Here is a 24,346-nt window from a genome sequence, read left to right on the forward strand (position 1 = left end):
GTCATACCAGCCTGGGCTACATGCTCAGAGAGCTCCTCTATGTCTCTTTTCATGTAGTCCAGGGAGGTACGTCTCAGGTCATTCACACCAGCATGGACAATGACTGAGTCATATTTGTACTTGCCTTGGAGTGACCTGAGTGCTTGTGTTATGTGGCGGATCCTAGCGCCAGACAGGCTGCTCATCGTGACCTTCTCCTTGTTCAGCTTGGTGAGCGGGACGTCAGTGTGCCTGATGATAGAGTCACCTATTACAAGTGTATCAGGTGTGTTGCTTAGCCTTAAGGGCTGTGACTGTTCGGCACACTGGCTTTGTGAGATATGTGTTGCATGTGTTTTGTATTGGGGTAGCGGTTGCTTGGGTGCCTGCTTTGGAGGTCTCTGCTGCTTAGGCAGATCTTTATTTAGAGCCTCCGGGTATGTTTTTGTGTGAATATGTGTTTGGTTTGCTGTCGTGGTAGGTCTATGTGAGACTGGAATTGTAGTGAGTGTGGTTTCCTTCTCCTCCTGACTGGTTATGCCAGTACTGAGTTGAGAGAGCTTAGCCTCCAGTTTGGCTATATGGTTGCATCTCTCACATGTGTTGGAATTTGTTGGGAGGAGGAGAGGGTTGTCTGTGTACATGAGGCAGTTGTAACATTGCCTCAAGATTCCCATATTCACCAGCTGGACCAGAGAGGAGATTGACAACTGACCTTTGGACATACTAGAATAATATTGGGAATTCCTTTATAATTAAAAACAAGGGCCAATGGGGAGCGAGGGTGTAGTGCTTTTAATTTTTAGTGCTGACTTATAATTGCTTTAGTGAGCAAGTGCCAGGTAACAAGTGCAATGTGTTACAGGTAACTTAAATGCAAAAACGACAAACAGTAACTTTCTTTCAAGCGAAGCAAGGAAATAAGTACAGTAAGCAATGCAGATATCACTAGGGATCCACAGAAGCGCTGAGAAGCCGCATTTTAGGTGGAATTAGCATTCCAGTGAAATAACAAGCATACAAACAAAGCTAGATTCAGCAGGCCTGGATCTAGTCTATGCTACAGCAAACAAGGTGTACCAATTTCAGTAAGATATAGTTCAAATATTCAGGCACTATAAACCTTTAACCAGAAATTCCCAGCTCAGAAGGGCAGAGTCCAGCCTCTCCTCCCACAAGAGAGCAGACCATGAACCTTCTTAATGTAAAATAACTGGCCTGAAGCCCAAGTGCTTAAACCAGAGCTAATACACTTTAAGAATAACAGACACTGAGCTCTCAATCAGCAGTTCCCAACTTAGAAGGATGAAAGCTACCTGTCCTGCCACCACAGTGCATGCCACAAACCTTCCTTATGTAGAACAACTGGTCTGAAGCCCAAGTGCTTAATCCAAAAGACTTAGAATGATAGCTACACTTTATCCAAGTTACTACCAAGCAGTAATAAATACAACTGAATACTTTAAATAATGCCTGGATTAGTGCTCAAGTTATACAAACAAAGCTAGATTCAGCAGGCCTGGATTTAGTCTATGCTACAGCAAACAAGGTGTACCAATTTCAGTAAGAAGAAATTCAGATATGCATGCACTATAAGCCTTCAACCAGAAATTCCCAGCTCAGAAGGGCAGAGTCCAGCCTCTCCTCCCACAAGAGTGCAGACCACGAAACCCTCAATGTAAAATAACTGGCCTGAAAGCCCAAGTGCTTAAACCAGAATTAATATACTTTTAGAATAACAGACACTGAGCCCTCAATCAGCAGTTCCCAACTTAGAAGGATGTAAGCTACCTGTTCTGCCACTACAGTGCAGACCACAATCCCTCTCAATGTAAAACAACTGGTCTGAAGCCCAAGTGTTTAAACTAAAAGGCTTAGAATGAGTTACACCAAGCAGTAATAAATACAATTGAGAACGTTTAAGATGACGCAAAAGCAAAATAAAGTAGGAAGAAACACAAGTACAGTAAAAGCAGAAGAATTTTTTTTTTTTTTTTTTTTTTAGAAAAGTAGCAAAAGCAGTAGTAAATACAATTCTCATGCAGTGCAAGCTGGCACATTTGAATATGTAGCAATATTAGTCCACACACAGTTTGAAAAAATGTAATTAAATTAAAAAGGACTAAAAGCAAGTGCAGAAAGGGTTTATTAGGTAGAATGCGGTAAAGAGATGTCCTGGGGGAGTGTCTTAGATCAAATCTACAGTGGGGCGGGCACTGCAGAAGCCACCAAATTTAAACTACAACCTAGAATAGGGAGGGGGGGTGGGAGAACAGTTTCAACACAGATGTAAGGAATGTGCAAATTATAAAAAATATATATACTGTTTTCTATAGATTTGCAGAGCAGTAAGACACAGATATCAAGCAGACAATTTAGCTCTATAATACAGAATAACACAGAAAATATACTCAGCTCTATAAACTTGAACATAGGTCTGTAAGGCTGTCTCTCAAACTAAGGTTCCAGTTTGAAAACAGGTTGTTAATTAAAAGGAGACACAGCACTAGCTAAATTATATCAGCTGAAAGACAAGGCAGGAAATGAGGGGGGGGTGGGGGAACAGTTTCAAGACAGATGTAAGGAATGTGCAAATTATAAAAAATATGTATACTGTTTTTTATAGATTTGCAGAGCAGTAAGACACAGATATCAAGCAGACAATTTAGCTCTATAATACAGAATAACACAGAAAATATACTCAGCTCTATAAACTTGAAGATAGTTCTGTAAGGCTGTCTCTTAAATGCTGTTATTAAAAGTATGGCCAGGTCCTCAAAATAGTTTTTAAAACATTTTGCACATTTGTATTCAATACATGGTCTACACCCTAATTTTATCTCCCAATTCATTATTATTTAAAAACAAGCTCCAATTCCTGCCAATAATATATAGATGGTCTCATGATCGGCACTATATGTTATACCCAATGCCCTGCCAAAGCATCTTTATAGCTTTTCCTATAGTTAAGACTCTCCTCCTCTTCTCTTGTCAAAGGGCAATACAATTCACTTTCCCTTTTCATAATTACTTCATCACTAATGGGCTTAACAAAATATTAAGGTTACCCTCACCTGTGCAAGGTAATGTTGAGTTTGTCACATTCCAAAAGGAAAGTATCCTGCTCTGAGACCATCCTAGACGATCGCGCCAACTGACGTTTAACAATAGCTCTTTCTGGTGAACTGGATGACAACTTTTAAACTGAAGCACTGAATTTGAATTAGTAGGTTTACAAAATATATTGGACTTGAATATTTTCCTATCTACATCCTTAATGATTTGGTTATCTAAATTACAAGTGTTATTCATATTAACCTCATAAGTAAATAAAAAAATCTGTAGTCAGATTAAAGACTTGGATGAAATCATCTACCTTATCAATATTATTTGTCCAAAAAATAAAAATATTGTCAAGAACCTAGAACAAAAGGACAATTATGAGACAAATGAGCTAGTGAATGATTATTTCTTTTCCCACTGTATTTTTGCTGTACTTGCAAACACTGGGACACAGGTGGCTCTCATGGCCACCACAGTTTACTGCTGGAAAAAAGGTCCATCAAAGTAAATATAGTTATTGACTAAAATGATCATCATCAACTCCACTATTGTGTTAATATCATGCACAGTGAATCAAATGACATCCACTAAGAATTCCAGAAACCCCTGAAGACCAATAGACTGAGGGATAACTATAAAATGATATTTGACATCAACTGTGATGAAAATTATGTTGCCAGAATATGTTACACTTCTCAGTTTTCCCGAAATTCCCATGAATCTTTCCAAGGGAATGTAATATCACTAAGAATACTTCTTTTAATCTTAAAATTCAGATATTTTACTATGGGGTAGGATCGGATCTCCCAGCATCTGATATCAAATGCATGGGAAGTCCACTATATTTTTGTGTTGCTTGGGATTTCCAAATATCATGGAATGATTGGTCTGCCTTCATCTATAATCTGCCCCGGCATACATAATGAATCAATCATATAATATGCAACATTTATCTTTTTCTTCAAAACTTCTTCATATGCAATGTAATATAGTAAAGAGTTCATTTTATTAATATAGTTACCTATGTTCATAGCAACTATACCACCTGCCTTATCTGGTTTCATCACCCTGCTGTCCTTATTGTGACAAATAGACTTCAAAAGATTCTACTCAGGCTTATTTGTATTATAAAAAGGATTACTAAATTTATAATGATGTCAACATATGCAGTATGCAACAGGTGATTGTATAGGCTGCTGCAATATGGTATAGTAGAAGTAGTACTAGCCATTATCCTCTCTGTGTCTCAAACGTCAATTTAAAATTTGATTTTCTAGTAAATAATTTTAGATTGATTAAGTATCAGTCATATGGAAACCTCTTGCAGGGACAAAGGTATATCTTTTGTCGAACAAATCGGCATGCTGTTCCTCCAAGTAAAAGTCATTATAATTATACATTTTAAAGTTCCCTTCCTTGTTCATGATAATGCTTTTGTTCGTAGATTGTGGATGTTCCATATCCATGATATTTATCTCCTGTTGTAAACTGCATGATATCTTCTCTCATCTGCTAATGTTGTAATTTTATGGTATGAATTTCATATTACAAGTCTGTGCTTGGTCCCCACATCATTTTTTTTATCCGCTCAAATTAACATAGGGGTGGATATTCTAAAGGGGCTCCATTATCACATTCTGCTGAAAAAGTTCCTGATAATTGGTATTGAATGTGTTTATGTAATGTGAACTACCTCTCGCATGTCATACTTGTTATTTTCTTTCTTATGTTATCCTTTGATACCGCTGTATCTACATTATTTGCACTGCAGTTCTTTCTTGAGCTGCCATTTGTAATTTTGTTTAGGCTGTACTTGTGTGGTCCAAAATGACAATAAAGTTTCTTTCAATCTTTGAATTTTTGATTTACTATACTGATTGTTAGTCACCAATTTGTGTGCTCGAGTTGGACTCTCCACAGAGACTGAACTGACAGATGGTGTTGGATAAGCTTCAATCATACCTCTCAATTGTACATATTTTCACAGAATGTGTAGAATTTTGCCTCAAATTCTGAGTCAGTTTCTCAGAAAATCTGTTTTTCTGGCAAGACATTGAGGGTTGAAGTAAAAAAAAATAATAACAGACATTTGACTTTCAGACTTCATACCATTCAGAGAGTTTGTGCTAATAAGAAACCTGTTTTTCTATCAATTTTATAAGTTTGTAAGAGCAATATTTAAAAATTGTCCTTATTTTTGGGCCTTTGTCTCCCCATTATTGATGGCTTTGTCCAAATTTCTTGCTGTAAGATGTTGAGAAGTATGAGCTTCATCATTATTACATTCAGTCCTATCCCTTTCTATTTTCCTTTCCTTTCTACTTTTAATTTCATAACAGGTTTTATCTATGTTGTTAAAGATGTTATATTTATTTTCCTAAGTGGAAAACAGCAGATCTTTCATTATTGGACATTCTAATTTAGTCATTTCTACCACCAACATTTCTATATCCCAACTGTGTTTAATCAACACTTCTATCAGGTGGCAGCCATGATGGCCAAAGAGGAATGTTAAATTATTTATGCAAGTCTGACCAATCTGCCATGTCTATATGATACTTCTAGAAACACAGTCCTTTCTGTACTCATTTTTTTTCTTTATACATTCCAGAAAATAACCATTCTTAATAAGCAGTTTATGGTATTTAAGCATTTTTTTCTCAAAATTATTGAGTTGGTTATGCAATGATCTTTTATTGTTTATCATTTACAGCCTCACTTGTAAAATCCGTCTGTCCAGAATCCAAGTCAGACTGCCGACCAGTCATGAGTGGAGTCCCACAGGGATCTGTCCTAGGTCCTCTTCTGTTTAGCATCTACTTCTCAGAAGTCCAGGCCAACATGGGGGGACTCTGGCTGACCAAGTTTGCTGATGATTGCAAGCTGGGAGCCTTATTAACTCCACAAGTGATGCAGACATCCTACAGAAACACCTCATTGAGACCAACAACTGGTGTCAAAACCATGACCTTAAGCATAATGCCAAAAAATGCATCATCATTCCCTTTGGGGAAAACTCAGTTCCCAATAATTACCACATTGATGGTTACACACTGAACCATGAAGGTGTTATAAGACATCTGGGAACACAGGGTGACAGCAACCTCTCCTTTGACCACCACATTGCCACTATGGTCAGAAAGGCCTTCTATGTGGCACATCTCATTACCAAGGGTTTTGCATCCAGGAAGAAAGAGGTCATCATCTTTCTCTACTCTTCCCTCATAAGACCAATCATCGAGTATAATGCCCCATTTGACATGTACCTCACTAAACACCTGCAACAGCTGGAAAGGCCACATAAGTACCTCACAAAGAGGATCCTAGGCATTAAACACATGCCCTACATGGACAGACTAAAAAAAAACTCTAGCTTTTCTCTGTCTGATATCATCTATTAAGAGGCGATCTCTGCTTGACTTAGAAAGCCATTTATTTATTTACTTATTTATTTTACATTTGTTGACCGGGCTAGTCTAGCTGGATATATGTCCATTTTCAGTAGACGCCCGGGGAGAAAAGCTCCAAATTATCAGTACATCAATTAATAAAGTGTAACAATAAAAATAAATGGAGATGTAATGGAAACAGGAATTTTTTTTTTATTTATTTATTTTTTTTATTACTTTTTAAGTGAGTAAAAGTAACAGGCTATGTGATGTTCATAACAGAGTACTCTTTACACACATGTGAAATATAGAAAATCAGTTACTGTGTGATGTGCTTAGCATTATTATAAAAACATATTAAATGAAATGAAAATAAATGTGAACAGAGATGAAGGAAAGATAGGAAAGGTATCAGGGATAGTATAGGTAGAGTTTAAGGATTAGATTATTTTCATAGAGGAAGTAGAATAATTACTGTTATGAAAGAGAGGCAGGGATACTCTTATGAAGGAAAGGGAGAGACATTAGGGTAAGTAGGCAGTGGGTCTTTTATTCCAAATCATAGTGGAAAGTTGAGCAGCTGAGAGTCCCCTACTAAGTTATTGGATGTAATTGGGTTGAGGTGGAAGGAAGGATGACAGGGAAGGAAAAAGCAGGGTTAGTCTGGGTTAGTGCAGGGGCATAGACATGTTTTATTGAGATATTTTTTGAGATTTTTTTTGAACAGAGGTAGAGAAGTCAGGGATGAGATGTCTAACCCAGCTCTGTTAGAAATGTTACATCTAAAAAAAATCCCAATCCCTCTGCACCACACACTCCAGGGACCTCAACCTTATTACCACAATTAACAGAACATGCTGGAGGGGCAGTTCCATAAACCAGAGACCGCCACGCTCTGGAATAGACTTCCCATACATGTCAAGCAGAGCACCTCACTGGCCCTTTTCAAGAGAAATCTTGATGAGTGGATGGGAAATAGAAAGTTCACCATGGAAATTACTCCATTGGCTCTACTTGATAGAGGCACTGGGAACTAATGGTGGCATGATGCCAGGGCACTTTTATGGGCTAAGCTTGTAAAGGCTCCAGGGCTGCTGGCCTAGTACACACCTATGAACCTATGAATCTATGAACCTATGAACTTATGTCATTCAAACCATGCATTGATGTCGTTGTAACTTACTCCCTAGCTATCCTTTCAATCTTGTGATGAAGAAGGCCATTTATTGTGGTTAGTGAATATACAGGTGTACATTGTCCTTGTGGTATCTCTATTGGTATTGACAAGCAAATGTTCTCCATTATTGGATCTTCCAGGATTGAAGGTCAAAAGTATACCTAACGTTTGTGACAATTGCTGCAATAAAGCCATCAAATTCACCATTCCAGAAGTCCCTGAAGAAGTCAAAGCCTTTCTGGAATGGGCTTTAACTGTGGGTGTAAGTTGATTATTATGATGAGTATAACAACAGGGAATAGCATAATCCAACCATCTGGAAATAGACACTTTGACACTAGTTGCCCTTCTCTGTTACCTTCGTAGGATAAAAAACACTGATCAGCTTTACAGAAAGCTTGAATTTTGGTAGTATCTAAGCTGCCTGTGGACATCTAGAATGTAAAGAGTCTAGTTTTCCTTGTTATTTACTTGAGTTCAGTGAACAATGCAGAGGCATTAGTAGCCTGGCTCAAATTAATCTCTGAGATGACTTTAGGCAGAAAACAGAACTGCTTGTTATTGAAATACTCTAGTCTCAGAAATTAGAACAATGAATAAAACAGTTTCCAGGGTAAGAATCTCAATTCAGCCTGATGAGCTGATTCAAATGGAAAAAGAGAATGTTTTCCATGAGCAAAAGTGCATGCATATGCAACACCCCTTTCAAAAACTTTTTAATTGAGAATGGTTTTGAAAGGGGGAAGGGCAGACAGGCAAAAATGGCTGACAAATAAACCTTGACAGAGGATTAAGAAAGGCCAGAGAACAGCAACTTACATAAGTAATCAACAATGAGAGGGAGCGATGTCGGAAAAGGGTCCTAGTTCTTGGACAGTCAGCAGATAGAAAATCTTTTCCACTTGCACATATATAATTTTTTACTAGCAGATTTGTTTGCCTCGTTTAGTACATTCTGCATCATCATCATCATCATTATCATCACCATCAACCCCTTTTCCCATTTTTTCTACATGGGGTTGTTGTCTCGTGTAAACTGTTACCATCTGTCTCCCTATTCAATGTCACTTTCCTTCCTTCTTTGGAAGTTATGCCAGACTGTCACAGGTCTTCTCTTACACTGCCTTCATTTTCTCTTGCCTTTTCCTGTCTACCCCAAATCTATTTTAAAGATTCTTTTCCAGAATCCCAGTCTCCATGCTCAGCTTCTTCTGATTTCCTCCATTTGCTGCCATTACAATTATGATGTACGTATTTGGTTTCATCCCATGTGCCTTCAGTTTTGCATTACATTCCCCTATCCTGTGCTAAAGTTCTTGCTCATTCTCTGCTTGTAATGCCACATGATCTGCATACAGTAACTTCATTGATCTGTCTCCTCCAACCTGCTTGCCACTGTAGTCCACCAGTACTGTAAACAGCAGCGGGCTCGGAGATGATCACTAATGCACAACCACTCCCACAGGGAGCTCTTCTGTGTGAAACTGAGCACTGATGGAACTTGAACCAAAACTTTGAAAACACCAAAACCCAATAATATGAAAGTCAGGAACCACCAACTGAAGCAATGATCCAACCAGCGTAATTAAAACAATTTATTCGTGTACTTTCAAAAAAGAATCCAAACAGACCAGTGAGACAAGCGCTTTCGCCTGGTATGTTCCAGGCTTTATCAAGTCAAAACACTGAGCAAGTTACACCAGTGTGTTTAAATGTTAGTTAATTGGTCATTAAATACAAATTGATGTTTTGTATCTTGTTTGATGTTTAACCCTAACCGGACCAAAAACTCAATAACATAGCTGGAATCAGAATAAAGAAACTTACATTTCTATGACCGGTTAGATTCTGTTAAGTAAATTTACAATTGATATGTTTTAAAAACCCAATGTAGCCTAAAAAATCTAGACATTTCACTAAAATCATTGTTAAAAAATACAATGTACCACTGCTGCCTAACAACTAATGAAAGCAACATAAACTGTAAAAGTAAAATGGCAAATCATAAACTGTTAAAAAACTTGTCATGTTTATGCTAATGCAGAATGTGCCAGCATGGATTTGAAGATCCAAGAAAGACAAAAGTGTACTGAATCAAAATGAAAAAAAAAATCGTGGAAAAAAGAGTGAGGGGTAATGTTTAGTTGTAATTACCTATAGTCTGGCCCTTCTAAGCCTAAGCAGTGAACCTATACTAAGTGAACCATTAAGTCCTGGTGGTTTTCCTGCGTTCAGCTTGAGCTGCCAGATTAATTCCCTAAACTCAAGTGTAGATTCCCAGTCCCCCCCTCTAATGTGAGGGTTAAGCTGTTCGAGCACCATGAAGGACAGTTTAAAATTGGGGCATTCAAGAGAATGCTTGTAAAAGGCATTACTTTCCTTTTTGTTGTCAATTTCGTATGCGTGTTCATATAGCCTCTTCCTAAATTCACGCTCTGTTTTACCCACGTAAAAACTTCCGCAGGTGGAACATAGTCCAATATAGACAACACCTTTAGTGGCACAGGAAAAATGCCCAATTGGTTTGATGTTGGTATGACGTGCCTTTAAGTACATGTGGTTGTCATTTATAACTAAGGCAGACTTTGATGATTTTAGAAATAAATTGTACAGTTTAAGAAGCAACCAATGTGAATTAGATTATTTGCGAGAATGTGTCAGGGTAAAACGCGTACCAAAGGGATTACGCTTGTTTAAATTTCCAAACTTTGTTAAAAATGGCTCAGTTCATTATAACCAGCTTTGTGAGATATTTGACAGGGCAGGTTTAGAAGTACTACAAGTTATGATTGCTGAGTATGAGAACAAAGCCAATATTGTTACGGAAGATTTGGAAATTCTGCATCAAACTGTTACCTCTGACTCTAATTTTGACATGATTAAGCATGATTATGATAAACTGTTTAATGAAGTAGATCAGTTCTGTTTAAAAATAACGAACAGAAAAATTAGGAAGTTGGATAGAGACCTGCATGAATACAGGGATGGTCTGGCATACCCATGCCACAATAAATCCCCATATAATGCAAGAACTTTCAGTGTAGTAGACAATGGTGCGGATGATGTTTTCCACAAAAATTTTAACGAACCCCCTCGCAGAAGCGAGCGATTAGCTGAAAAAGACAGAAGGCAAAGAAACCAGGATTTACCTCAACGCCCCGGGAGACCGGGGGCTTTTGGGTACAAACAGCAGAGAACAGGGGGGAAGTGGAATTACAACTAGACAGTGGGTTAAATCTACCCACACAGTTCTTGCCAACAACTAATTTGAATTCTGAAATCTTAGTTGAAGGTATTTCACACCAAAGTAAAATTACAGTCACAGAAATGTCTAACTGCAAATTATTTAAAACTGACAACTTTACCATTTATAATTATACTGACATTGAAGTAGACTTTACAGCCTTCAACATTTTTACTAAGGGGCTTCACTTTGTGCCAACTAAAAATCTTGACTTGGCCAACTTGTTGGTTGAACTTAAGTTATTTACTAGGGGTTTAAACCTGAGGCATTTTTTCAAAGGAAAGGAAGAGCAAACCCTGAGCTTGCAGAGGAAAAGCATTTTCAACCCTCCCATGCACCCACTCATTAGGTTATATGAAGAACTAGTTGAAAATGAACTACGTCATATTGAACACACTGGACCCAATCAGACTAACATGAGCACCAACGAGTTGAAATTTATCACCAAGTTAAGGAAGGAAGGTATCAGGGTAATGAAGCCGGACAAAGGGGGTGGTATTGTGCTCATGTATGATTCTAACTATGAATCATACATGCACAACTTGTTGCATGACGCAAGCCAATATGAGCTAATTTCTCGTAACGAGCACAATATTGCCATAGCAAAAATTAACTACACCCTCTATGATTACCTAATGCAAGGTTTCATTAACGAGAAATTATTCAACTTCCTCAAAGTGAGCAAACCCAAGACTCCTGTCATCTTTGGGATACCCAAAATTCACAAGGGTATTGACCCTGTACTGTTCAGGCCTATTGTATCAGGTGCAGGTGGAACAACAGAACCAATAGCCAAATTTATTGATTATATCATGAAAAAACACACTTCTGCCCTTACTAATGTCTGTAAAGACTCCTGGGAATTTTTAAAAATTTTTCCCAGAGACAAATGCAATGCTTCAACACTAATGGTAACTGTGGATGTGAAGGATCTTTTTCCCAGCATTCCGCACACCACTGGCCTAGAATGGTTTTTGGATTTTCTTTAGTTAGAAACCAACTTAAGCAATAACTTTGTCAATCTAATTTCCGAGATGATGGGTGTAGTTTTGGAGAACAATTTCATGTTGTTTAACGGTGAATTGTTTAAGCAGCTTAAAGGTGTAGCGATGGGCGCTGCTTGCGCTACCATCTATGCAAACATTGTACTACACAGGTGGGAACAGGCATATATTTTTCAAACCAATTGGGGGCAACACCTTACTTTTTACTGTAGATACTTGGATGACATTTGCCTTATATGGAATGGCACCAAGGAACAACTGATAGAATTTCTACAGTACATCAACTCAACAATTGATTTTCTCACTTTCACTCACAACATTAGTGTAAATGAACTCCATTATTTGGATGTAACCATCTTTAAGGATGGGAACACTGGGGAATTACACTCAAAGGTCTTTAGGAAACCAACTTTCTCAAACTCTCTACTGCATTTTGAAAGTCAACATCCCTTCCATCAAAAGAAAGGCATTCTCAAGGGGCAATTGATTAGAGCCTCAAGAATGTGTAGCAGTTTGGATGAGTTTATGAAAGAGGTTGAAACTCTTCACCAAATGTTCACGGAAAGGGCCTACCCTGGGAAACTTATAGAGTCCGTTACCAACGAGGTGTTGGCAAAGAGGAACTCTTTATATCCCCCTTTATTAGGTTCGGCAGAAACTAACCTTTCTCAAACTAGGGACACAGGCACCCATTCTACTGCTAAAGGTGAAAATTTTGTCTACACATTTTCAAATGATTCCTTTCAGATTGAAAACACAATCAAAAAATTTTGGTTTGTGTTACAAAACAATGAAGAGTTTAAACAGATTATATCAAACAAACCTAGTTTTGTTAGAAAAAGAGGGCAGAACTTAAAGGCTATTTTTGAAAAAAGACATGATGTTAGAAGCGGGAAACATGGCAAGGTTAATGGTACTTACAGATGTGGTGCCTGTAAACAGTGCTCCTTAGTTATAAATGACAACCACATGTACTTAAAGGCACGTCATACCAACATCAAACCAATTGGGCATTTTTCCTGTGCCACTAAAGGTGTTGTCTATATTGGACTATGTTCCACCTGTGGAAGTTTTTACGTGGGTAAAACAGAGCGTGAATTTAGGAAGAGGCTATATGAACACGCATACGAAATTGACAACAAAAAGGAAAGTAATGCCTTTTACAAGCATTCTCTTGAATGCCCCAATTTTAAACTGTCCTTCATGGTGCTCGAACAGCTTAACCCTCACATTAGAGGGGGGGACTGGGAATCTACACTTGAGTTTAGGGAATTAATCTGGCAGCTCAAGCTGAACGCAGGAAAACCACCAGGACTTAATGGTTCACTTAGTATAGGTTCACTGCTTAGGCTTAGAAGGGCCAGACTATAGGTAATTACAACTAAACATTACCCCTCACTCTTTTTTCCACGATTTTTTTTTTCATTTTGATTCAGTACACTTTTGTCTTTCTTGGATCTTCAAATCCATGCTGGCACATTCTGCATTAGCATAAACATGACAAGTTTTTTAACAGTTTATGATTTGCCATTTTACTTTTACAGTTTATGTTGCTTTCATTAGTTGTTAGGCAGCAGTGGTACATTGTATTTTTTAACAATGATTTTAGTGAAATGTCTAGATTTTTCAGGCTACATTGGGTTTTTAAAACATATCAATTGTACATTTACTTAACAGAATCTAACCGGTCATAGAAATGTAAGTTTCTGTATTCTGATTCCAGCTATGTTATTGAGTTTTTGGTCCGGTTAGGGTTAAACATCAAACAAGATACAAAACATCAATTTGTATTTAATGACCAATTAACTAACATTATTTAAACACACTGGTGTAACTTGCTCAGTGTTTTGACTTGATAAAGCCTGGAACATACCAGGCGAAAGCGCTTGTCTCACTGGTCTGTTTGGATTCTTTTTTGAAAGTACACGAATAAATTGTTTTAATTACGCTGGTTGGATCATTGCTTCAGTTGGTGGTTCCTGACTTTCGTATTACTGATGGAACTTGAGTCATTGAGTCCTTGTACATAGCCTGTGCTAATTCTACCAGTGTTTCTGGGATTTTGAATCATCACAGGACTGTCCATATCACCGCGGTGGTGCTGCTGCAGTAGCGTTGTCACCTCACAGTAAGACGCTGTCCAGTTTGATTCTCAGTTAGAGCGTCTTCTCCGTGGAGACATGCATGAATGGGCATACCTTCAATGAGAGTTGTGCATCAGGGATGGTAACTAGGCACGTAAAAATCAATTACCAATCATTTGCGGACTGGAGTTCCGCTGTGGTGACCCCTAACCAGGAAAAGTTGAAAGACACAACAACAGGACTGTCCATATCATCTTTCTTGGGACCTTGCCAAATACTTTCTCCAAGTCTAGGAATGCCCTATTGGAAACTTTCCTCATCTCTAGCTTCTTCTCAACTATCAGCCTCACTATAAACATCGGGTCATTTGTGCTGCTTCTTGATCTGAATGCAAACTGTTAATCTTCCATCTTACTTTCTACTACTCTGAGTATTTGTTTCTCAGTTACTCTCACAGATCTTTCATGCAGTGTGATAGGAGTTTGAAACCTCTGTACTGTCCACAGTTGTAGATTTGCCCATTGTTCTTTTACACTGGCACTAGTATGCTTATTCTCCAGTCTTCTAGAATACACCTTTCTCTCCATGCTGCTATGAGTACCCTCTCTCCCCTATCTAACCCAACATCTTGATCATACATTCTTTGATTTCATCTCAACTTCTTACATGTCCTCAGAAAAAATAAAATTCCTAAAAAGTATCAACATTCTATCACACGACCAGTAAGTTGAATAGTTTTCAGGCTGGGGTATATAAAATAACCTCTTTCTTGTTTGAGAAAATCCAGTCTGTTGAAAAGCCTGTGACAATTGTACTTATCCAGATTGAAAAATAGGGAAAACCACTACTGTCTAGGCCAAGCAGAGAGTCACCACAAGTTTTGTAGAGTCGTTCTGGATCTTTAAAGAACCCTGTATATCAGTGGAAAGGCATGCAGAAAATTCCTGTCCATGAGGATGAGAAGAAGTTGGTCTTCCACGCCTGTTTTCAAAGAGTTATGGAGCTTAATATCTTTAGTTGTGTATTCTGAGAGGAGTCAGTTAGATCTACTGGATGTGTCCTCACAATTGGATCAATCTTTGGAAGACCTGAAGATGAAGTTCCATTCATGGGGAAGGTGTCTTTCTTGGTTTGCTTAGGTTATCTGCAATAATGTTTTGCTCTTTTGAAATGTAGGCAGACTGGAGAGTCAAACTGAGATGAAGTGCTATCTACCAAGCTATCACATAAAGTCTGCAGTCCGGTACCCCATGTTTGTTTATAAACCTCATACCAGTGGTGGTGTCTGTATAAACATGCAAGGGTCGTGGGATCCAGAGATGATTTATGGTTTGATCACTGCCAACATCTCTCTGACATTCATGTGCTTTTATTTGTAATGGGGGTTCCACAGACCTTGCATTTTCACCACTTGGAGTCTACTCCCCATACCAGGTCTGAAGCATAAGTATTGACAGACTGGAGAGTGATCAGAGTGGAGAATGGGAGACCTAAATTGCAAGAGATGTGGTCTTCACATCAGAAAATCTCTCTTCTTACAAATCCCAAAACAGTGCAGTGAAAAGATAAAAGCTGAAGATACTGAATCCAGACTGACTTGAGATACAACTCAATCTCAGTGATACAGAGTCTAGCCAGGAGAAGCATAAGAATCACTGATGCCATGTACTCCAGTGTCTGAAGGCATTCTTTTTCAGATAACTGGACTTAAGTGGAAAACTCAAGAACTTTTGCAGCATCTATACTTTGGAGGAATAAATGCTCGTCCCAGGGCATAACTTACCCAACATACCAGGAATACAGTTCTATGAGATGGGATGAGGGTTAAGAGATTACTTTTTTAAGTTTATTTGAAACCCAAACTGAATAAGAAATTCTGAACAGTTGATAAAGACCCTTGACAGCTGGAGACAGAGTCTGGAAAGATAGGACAGTTGTCCAAACATTGAGATATGTTAATACCTTGAAGTCTACAATAAGCAATTACTGCTGCCAGATACTTTGAATCAATCCAAAAGTTAGGATAGCAAAATAATCATGTAAGGCAGACAGAGAAAATCTTAGAAAATGCCTGAACAGATTGGAAATGGGAAAGTGAGGGTAAACATCCTTTATGTCTAGTGTTACCATGAAAGCTAGAATGGGGGTTGGAGGTAAAAGGGAAAGAAGGGGAATCCATTTTGAACATTGGAATTTCGACAAAAAGATAAAAAAAAAAGATTCCATCACGGGCCTCCAGATCCTTCCTTTTTTAGTACCAGAAAAATCTTTGAATAAAAGCTTTTGCCTGCTTGGGGGGGGGGGGGGGGGCACTGATTCAATTATGCCCTGAGCAAGTGTCTGATGTGCACAATGGGAGGTAACAAGGATACTTGGTTCACCAATCAGTGAAAACAGGTGGAATCCCCATTGCCAAGTGTACCTATGCCAAATTACATTTAAAATCCATTTGTCTGTCACGATCTGATGCCACAAGGGAAGATGAAGCCTCACAGATGTGAAGAGCTTAACAGAGTGGGGGTGGCAGGATCCAGAACAGGCAAATAGTCCTGCTGACTGAGAGAATGGCCCATGATTTTTAGAGGCCTTTCCTTTCTTGTTGGAGCCTTTTTACTAGTGCTTTTATAACTTCTTTTTAAAGACTCCTTACTGCTATTGCTTAGCTGTTTATTGAGAAGGGAAGCTGAGAAAGAAGGGGAATGATTTTACTTTAAAATAGGAGGATTGGAATATTGATTCACCCCTTGAATACATTTTCCCCTTTCATCACATGTATTGAGAATGTTAGCTTCAGAAGGAGAAAACAGAACTTCCTTGTCTAAGGAAGAATTTAACATTTTAGTTCTTCATATCTTCAGGGAAGTTTTGGGTATGAAGCCAAGACAATCTTCTCATTACTCACCTAGAAGCAGCTGCATTATAACAAGCACACCTTAAAACATGCTTAGCAACATCAAAAGCAGATGCTTGTGAGCCTTTCAAGGAATGAAAAAAACATAGAATACATTTGCAGTACATTATCCTAACTTCCTAAAGGATGTATCACAGCACACGTCAAGGTGTGCAGTAATACATATTCATCAGGTACGCAAAATAATGTAGACTCCTGAAAATAGTGCTGAGTTACAAGGTGTATTTATCAGCCAGGTTATACTTTCCAATAATTTTGACAGAGGTTTTCCAGAAAAGGTAGGGAGCATGGTCTGGTCTCCATGCAGACCCCTTCACTCTAGCAAGCTGCTACCACAAAATATTTCCCTTTTAGAGGAATTACTTCTTCTTTCCACAAATGAAAAGAAATGCAACTCAGACTTGTTCCATTGCATTTACTCTCTCTTCTTGTATCTAACTTAGAAACAAATAAAACTATTTCATGCCTTGCATCTCATGTGTTTCTACTTCTGCTTTTAACCCATAACTATAGATTTTCAGTTGTGATGGCCTGTTACCAACACAGCAACTAGAGTTGCTCTGATGAGAATTCTCACCAGATATTGCAGGAACTACCTTTTGATGGGAGCAGAGCTTCTTAAAATGTTCTTTCTGCTTTCTAACAGCTACACTATGAGCGATTCGCTCACCCATAGACTGATGGGAGAATACAAATACTTTGCTGTCTGGAGCATAGCTGCAAACAACAATTAGATATCTTCGTTTCCAAAATAATTCACCAGCTGCATCTAATACCAACAAAAAATGATTTACAACACTCCATAGAAATTTATTTATAAGTAAAATCACAAGTTTTGCTCTGAAAATTAGTAGGCAAGCTGGTATCTTGGCATATTGTATTCAAGGGTACAGAACAAATAAAAATAACTCTTAAATACAAGCTATTTGCCTATAATAAAAATCTACCTCTGTCTAACTGAATCGCTGATAAAATTTAATATCAATTAACTTTCGTATTGAGGAACTTAGATATATAAACATAAATATATAATGAGAAACATTTTAATTAATTAAGCCCTGAATGTATATGTCTTTGCAGTAATAGTTACCTCATATTATGTTAATTATGGTTGATATATGATTGAAAGCTAAATTAAGATGCAGCCATAAATATCTATGCAAATCCACAAAAATAACTATCTCATATAATGCTCATTATTTTTGCTTTATTGAAGAAGGCTGAAATGTTTTATTATTTGTAAAAAGGGCAAATAAGCTGTTTCATAGGTTCATAGGTTCATAGGTTTGTATTAGGCTATCATCCCTAGGGCCTATACAAGCCTAGCCATAACAATTCCCTGGCTATTTCTTCCCACACTATTTACTTCACTGGACCCCTGTCTAGCAGGGTGACTGATGTGATCCCTGGGGTGAATTTCCTTTCTCCCATCCAATCGTCAAGGTTCATTTTGAAGAGGGCCAAAGAGGCACTCTGCTTGACATATATGGGCAATCTATTCCAGAGTCTGGGGAGTCTCTTGGTCAGGAACCTATCCCTCTAGCATGTTTTGTTTATTGTGATGACAAGATTTAGATCCCTGGAGCGTGTGGCTCTGAGGGATTGGGATTTCTTTAAGTGTAGCATGTCCAACAGCTCTGGGTTTGATATGGCCTTGTATGTTAAGCAGAGATCGCCTCTGAGTAGATGATATGTGACAGAGTATAGCTGGAGTTTTTTAAGGTGGTCAGCGTAGGGCATCTACTTTAGGCCTGTGATTCTTTAGTGAGGTATTTCTGCGGCCTTTTCAGTTGTTGCAGATGTCTTGAGAGGTACATACCAAACTGGGCGTTGTATTCTATAATGGGTCTAATGATGGATGAGTACAGTGGGACAATGACCACCTTTTTTCTGGATGAAAAGCCCTTAGTGATGAGGTGTGCCACATAGAAGGATTTCCTGACTGTTGTGGCGATGTGGTTATCGAAGGTGAGACCACTGTCCACCTGTGTCCCTAAGTCTCTTATCACACTTTTGGTGTTTATTGTACTGCCACCTATATGGTAACTCATGGATACATGTTTTTTCCCAAAGGGGATAACTATACATTTCTTGGCATTGAGCTTGAGCCCATGGCTCTGGCAGCAAGCATCTGTTTCTGTAAGGACCTTTTGTAGAGTATCCACATCATTTGGGGATTCAATAATGGCTCCCAGTTTGCAGTCATCTGTGAACTTTCTTCGCCAGAGTCCCTTAGTGTTGGCCTGTACTTCAGAGAAGTAGATGCCAAACAAGAGCGGTCCCAGGACTGAACCCTGAGGTACTCCACTTGTCACTTGTCTGGAGCTGGATTTGGAGTCGGCTACTTTTACAGTGTGGGTTCTATCAGTAAGCCAGTTAGCAACCCATTGGATGACGTAGGGATTAGTGCCCAGCTTTGTAAGTTTATCTATGATTCCAGAGTGGGGGATGGTGTCAAAGGCCTTGGCAAGGTCTAGATAGGCTGTGTGGACCACCTTACCCTTGTCCATGGCTCTGAAACTGATTCGAAGAAGTCAGTCAGGTTCAGGAGACAAGATCGGCCCTTCACAAACCCAACCTGGGTGGGGTCCAGTGTTTGAAGGTTGCCAATGTCTTTGTTTATAAGTTCCATGATAATACGCTCCATGGCCTTGCAGATAAGGTTTGTCAGACAGATGGGATGGTAGTTTCTGGGATCCAAGCTGGATCCCCCCTTGTGGAGTGGGATAACTGTAGCTCTGTGACAATCAATGGGCACAAAACCTGAGGTGAGGCTATGATTAAACATGACACTTAGGTGAGGTGCCAGTTCATATTGTAGTTCATGTAGTACACAGCCAGGGATGTCATCTGGCCCCATGGATGCTGTATTCTTAGCTTTGGAGAGTGCGTTTTTTACCTGTGTGGCCGTTATTTCCGGAATTTGGCAATCTTCCGGTACTGAGATGGGCCATTTAGGGGGTGAGAGGGGGGTGAAGTTGGCACTGAATCGATCTGCCCGGATATACGCAATATCCTTGGGATTAGTATATTTAATGCCATTCTGTTTTAGCTCAGAGCAGATCTGAGCATTGCCATTTAGATTCTTGATGTAGTTATAGAATGCCTTGTGGTTGTCTTTGGAATCTTTGGCAATTTTACTTTCATAACTAGCTTTAGAGGATTTTATGAGGGATCTCAGTTTCTTACTGAGGCTGGTAAGGGAGTTTTTTGCATCCTGGGATTTTCCTCTTTTCTGCAACAAGTTTCTTCCTTTTGTTGTAAAGTTTGTTTATGGCAGGGTCCACCAGATTGGCTTCCTTTTTTTTGGATGAGAGCATCTTGGTTCTATTTGGGATGACACGATTCATGCATGAGTGGATGTGCTCGTACAGTGCCTTAGTGTAGGATTCAGCAGTTGAACTTTCAGTTCCCATCTGCATGGGTGTCATAAAGTTTGTCACTTCTGACTTGAGTAGCATGAATTTGACTTTGGAGAAGTTTTTTATGGAGGTCTCCTTACTCGGGGGTGGGGGTGGGATGTGGATGTTAAGGGTGATTAGCTTATGGTCAGACCTGACTAACAAAGGGGTGACCATAGGTGTGGAGCATCGATTTCCCATGTTGGTAATGACCAGGTCTAGGATATTGGAGCTCCTGGTGGGACTATGGATTAGTTGATCCAGGGCGTTGGAATTGATGAATTCCAAAAACCACTGGGCAAAGGTGTTTGCACATGAGTAGTTTTCCCAGTTAATGGCAGGGTAGTTAAAATCACCCAGTATTAGGGTGTTTGGTTCTATCTTAATATTTTCCAGTATGTTTAGAAAGGTGTAGTGAGAATCTTGGGGTATGGTGGGGGATCTGTAGCAAGCTACAATTTGGATTGCAGTCTTACCTAGTGTTAGTTGCACCTGGAGAATTTCAGACGCATTGTGTTGGGCAACTAGCCTGGCGGTGTGAATATCCTTGGTGAATATTGACACTCCTCCACCTTTAAGATGATAAACTGGTAACAATAGACTGAGCCAGGGTAGACCGTCACAATCCCTTTAATGAAACTGATAAGACCAACAAAGACAATACTAAGCGCTTTCTCCCTTTACAGTGTAGGGCATCTTCAGAGTAAAAATGAAAATGAACTATTGTAACGTTCATATACTGGTACTTATACTTTATATAATGAAAACACTTCAAAAGCCTAAAAAACAACCACACATCCTTTAATATATTCTGTTGGTGTTGTAAATAAATAAGTAAGCCAACAGAATAAAGGAATAACACTACATATGTACACTATTGTAAACACTAAACTGTAACCAATAAATAAATACCAAAACACTATGACTGTAACCAAATATGAGGCTGTTATAGTAACAATCTAAATTAATTGCTACTATAGGGCAGATTTCATAACAGTACATAATATTGCGTTAAAAAATGTTATTGTAATAAAAAAAGTATATATAAAAATATGAAAAATATGAAAAATGTATAGATATACCCTTAGGACAATTATGAAATTAAGACTAAAGTTGATATTAATATTAATATAAATATAAAAATTAAATTAATAAACTAAATTGTATTGTATATATGATAAAAGTGAAATATATTAAATTTTGTTAAACAAATTCATAGGTATCTTGGTACCTTATGAAAATTGTTTAAAAACTTGCATGAATTTTAAAAAACATTATATTTGAATGGACCTATATTTTAGTATATACTATTAGAAAATTGAGATTGAGGATACTGGAACATGTTAGAGACATTAGAAACAAAAAACTACAAATGCATTGTATATGCATAGCCTGGAATGTATTAATATTAATATTAATTAAAAAAAATCATATTTTTTGTCATTGACAGGATTCCTTATAACGAAAACGGGGGGACACAAAGATACTTTTGGAGGTTAAGGAGTGTCTTTGGCAATTAAGACTTGATGCTTCTAAATTTCCAGGCATTAATGAATATATTTCAATTTCTAGTATACTAAAATATATGTCCATTCAAATATAATGTTTTTTTTTAAATTCATGCAAGTTTTTAAACAATTTTCATAAGGTACCAAGATACCTATGAATTTGTATAACAAAATTTGATATATTTCACTTTTATCATATATACAATACAATTTAGTTTATTAATTTAGTTTTTATATTTATATTAATATTAATATCAACTTTAGTCTTAATTTCATAATTGTCCTAAGGATATATCTATACATTTTTCATATTTTTCATATTTTTATATATACTTTTTTTATTACAATAACATTTTTTAACACAATATTATGTACTGTTATGAAATCTGCCCTATAGTAGCAATTAATTTAGGTTGTTACTATAACAGCCTCATATTTGGTTACAGTCATAGTGTTTTGGTATTTATTTATTGGTTACAGTTTACTGTTTACAATAGTGTACATATGTAGTGTTATTCCTTTATTCTGTTGGCTTACTTATTTATTTACAACACCAACAGAATATATTAAAGGATGTGTGGTTGTTTTTTAGGCTTTTGAAGGGTTTCCATTATATAACATGTAGTTACACAATATATACATACATGTGCACATTTTATCATTTATTTTAAGTTTGTATTGTTTAGTTTAAAATATATTCAACATTTACAGTTTACTTTAATAGGTTTCACTCATTATATAATTTTAGATTTAAAATGTTTAGAGTAATTAATGAATTGTATTGGGTGATTGGTTAATCACATTGGAGGCGTGTGCATTTTAAAGTATAAGTACCAGTATATGAACGTTACAATAGTCCATTTTCATTTTTACTCTGAAGATGCCCTACACTGTAAAGGGAGAAAGCGCTTAGTATTGTCTTTGTTGGTCTTATCAGTTTCATTAAAGGGATGGTGACAGTCTACCCTAGCTCAGTCTATTGTTACTCCTCCACCTTTAATGTTTTGGTCCTGGTTTGGTGGCTGAAAAGTGCGGTAAGAGTTGTAGCCTGGTATTGCAGGGGTGCTCTCTGGAGCCAGGTCTCAGTTACTGCACAGATATCGATGTTCTCCATTTTTAGGAGTGCCTCGAGAGAGTGCATTTTGAGGTTTAGACTTCTAGCATTGAGTAGCATTACCTTCAGATTTTGCATGCTTGTACATGTTATGGCAGTGGTTTTGTCCTTTGAACTTTGCCTAAAAAAGGCACTATAGTGGAGGCAAGAACCTTAGCCAGTAACCTGAATCCCAGGGGCGACAGGTGCAGACCATCTCTGGCAAAGCATCGTGGTCTGTTAATCATGTTGTCCCAGGCAGACAGATACTGGATCCCCTTTGAATGACACCAGAAGCTTAGCCAATTTTTGAAGTCAATCATTTTGTCCTTATATTGTGGTATCATTCTGGGCGAAGGCAGGATGCTACTCAGGGCTAGGGTCATACCTGCCTGGGCCACATGATCCGAGAGCTCTTCCATGTCTCTTTTCATGTAGTCCAGGGAGGTACGTCTCAAGTCATTCACTCCAACATGGACAATGACAGAGTCATATTTGTACTTGTTGTGGAGTGACTTGAGTGCATGCGTTATGTGGCGGATCCTGGCACCTGACAGGAAGCTGACTGTAATTTTCTCCTTGTTCAACCTGGTCAGAGGGACATCAGTGTACCGGACTATAGAGTCACCTATGACTAAAGTGTTAGATACATTGTCTTGCCTTAGGGGCTGTTGCTGGTTGGCACACTGGTGTTGTGAACTATGTGACACTTTGGTTGTGATTGGTGTTTGTTTGTGTTTCAGCTTCAGAGGTCCTTGTTGCTTGGGCAGGTTGCAGTTAAGGGCCTCTGCATATGTGGATTTAGTGTTGCTATATGTGGGTGTTGGTGGTGTGAGTTTAGAAGGGCTATATGTTGCTTGAGGTGTAGTGTGGGTGTTAACCTTCTCCTCTTGACTGTCTAGCACAATCTTGGGTGGAGAGAGCTTTGCTTCCATTTTGGCTATGTAAGTGCATCTCTCACAGGTTGTAGTGTTGGTTGGTAGGAGGAGGGGGTTGTCTGTGTACATGAGGCAATTGCTGCATTGCCCCAGTATGCCCAGATTCACCAGGTGGACAGGAGAAATCACCTGAAGCTGACCCTTGGACATGCCTGGTTTGGTGCTTTTTTTTTTATATAAAGTACAGGAGCTGTTTTCCCTTACCTTAGATCCACAAATATATTTTACTTCTTTATGAAAAAAGAATTTATTGAAGAACCTTAAAATTTCTGCATATGTTAAACCCACATTCTCAGTTTATTATGGAGTTGCAGGCTTGACCTAGGTCATAACACTTTGAAAAAAATAAACATTGGCAGAAGAACCTGATGCTACTTCAGTTCATGTACTGTAATTTATCAATGTAGAATTTTAGAACTTTAGTGTGTTCTAGAGGACTGGATTAAATTTGGGTCATATACAGCCTAAATCTATCTTTCTAGATTACAACCACCATACTCTACAACCTTAGAAGTCATGCTAGAGTAACATATACACTCCAAACACCCACCTTTA

Source organism: Protopterus annectens, chromosome 1.part2 (assembly GCF_019279795.1).
Source record: "Protopterus annectens isolate FY-2018-M chromosome 1.part2, PAN1.0, whole genome shotgun sequence".
In the NCBI taxonomy this organism is placed as follows: Eukaryota; Metazoa; Chordata; order Ceratodontiformes; family Protopteridae; genus Protopterus; species Protopterus annectens.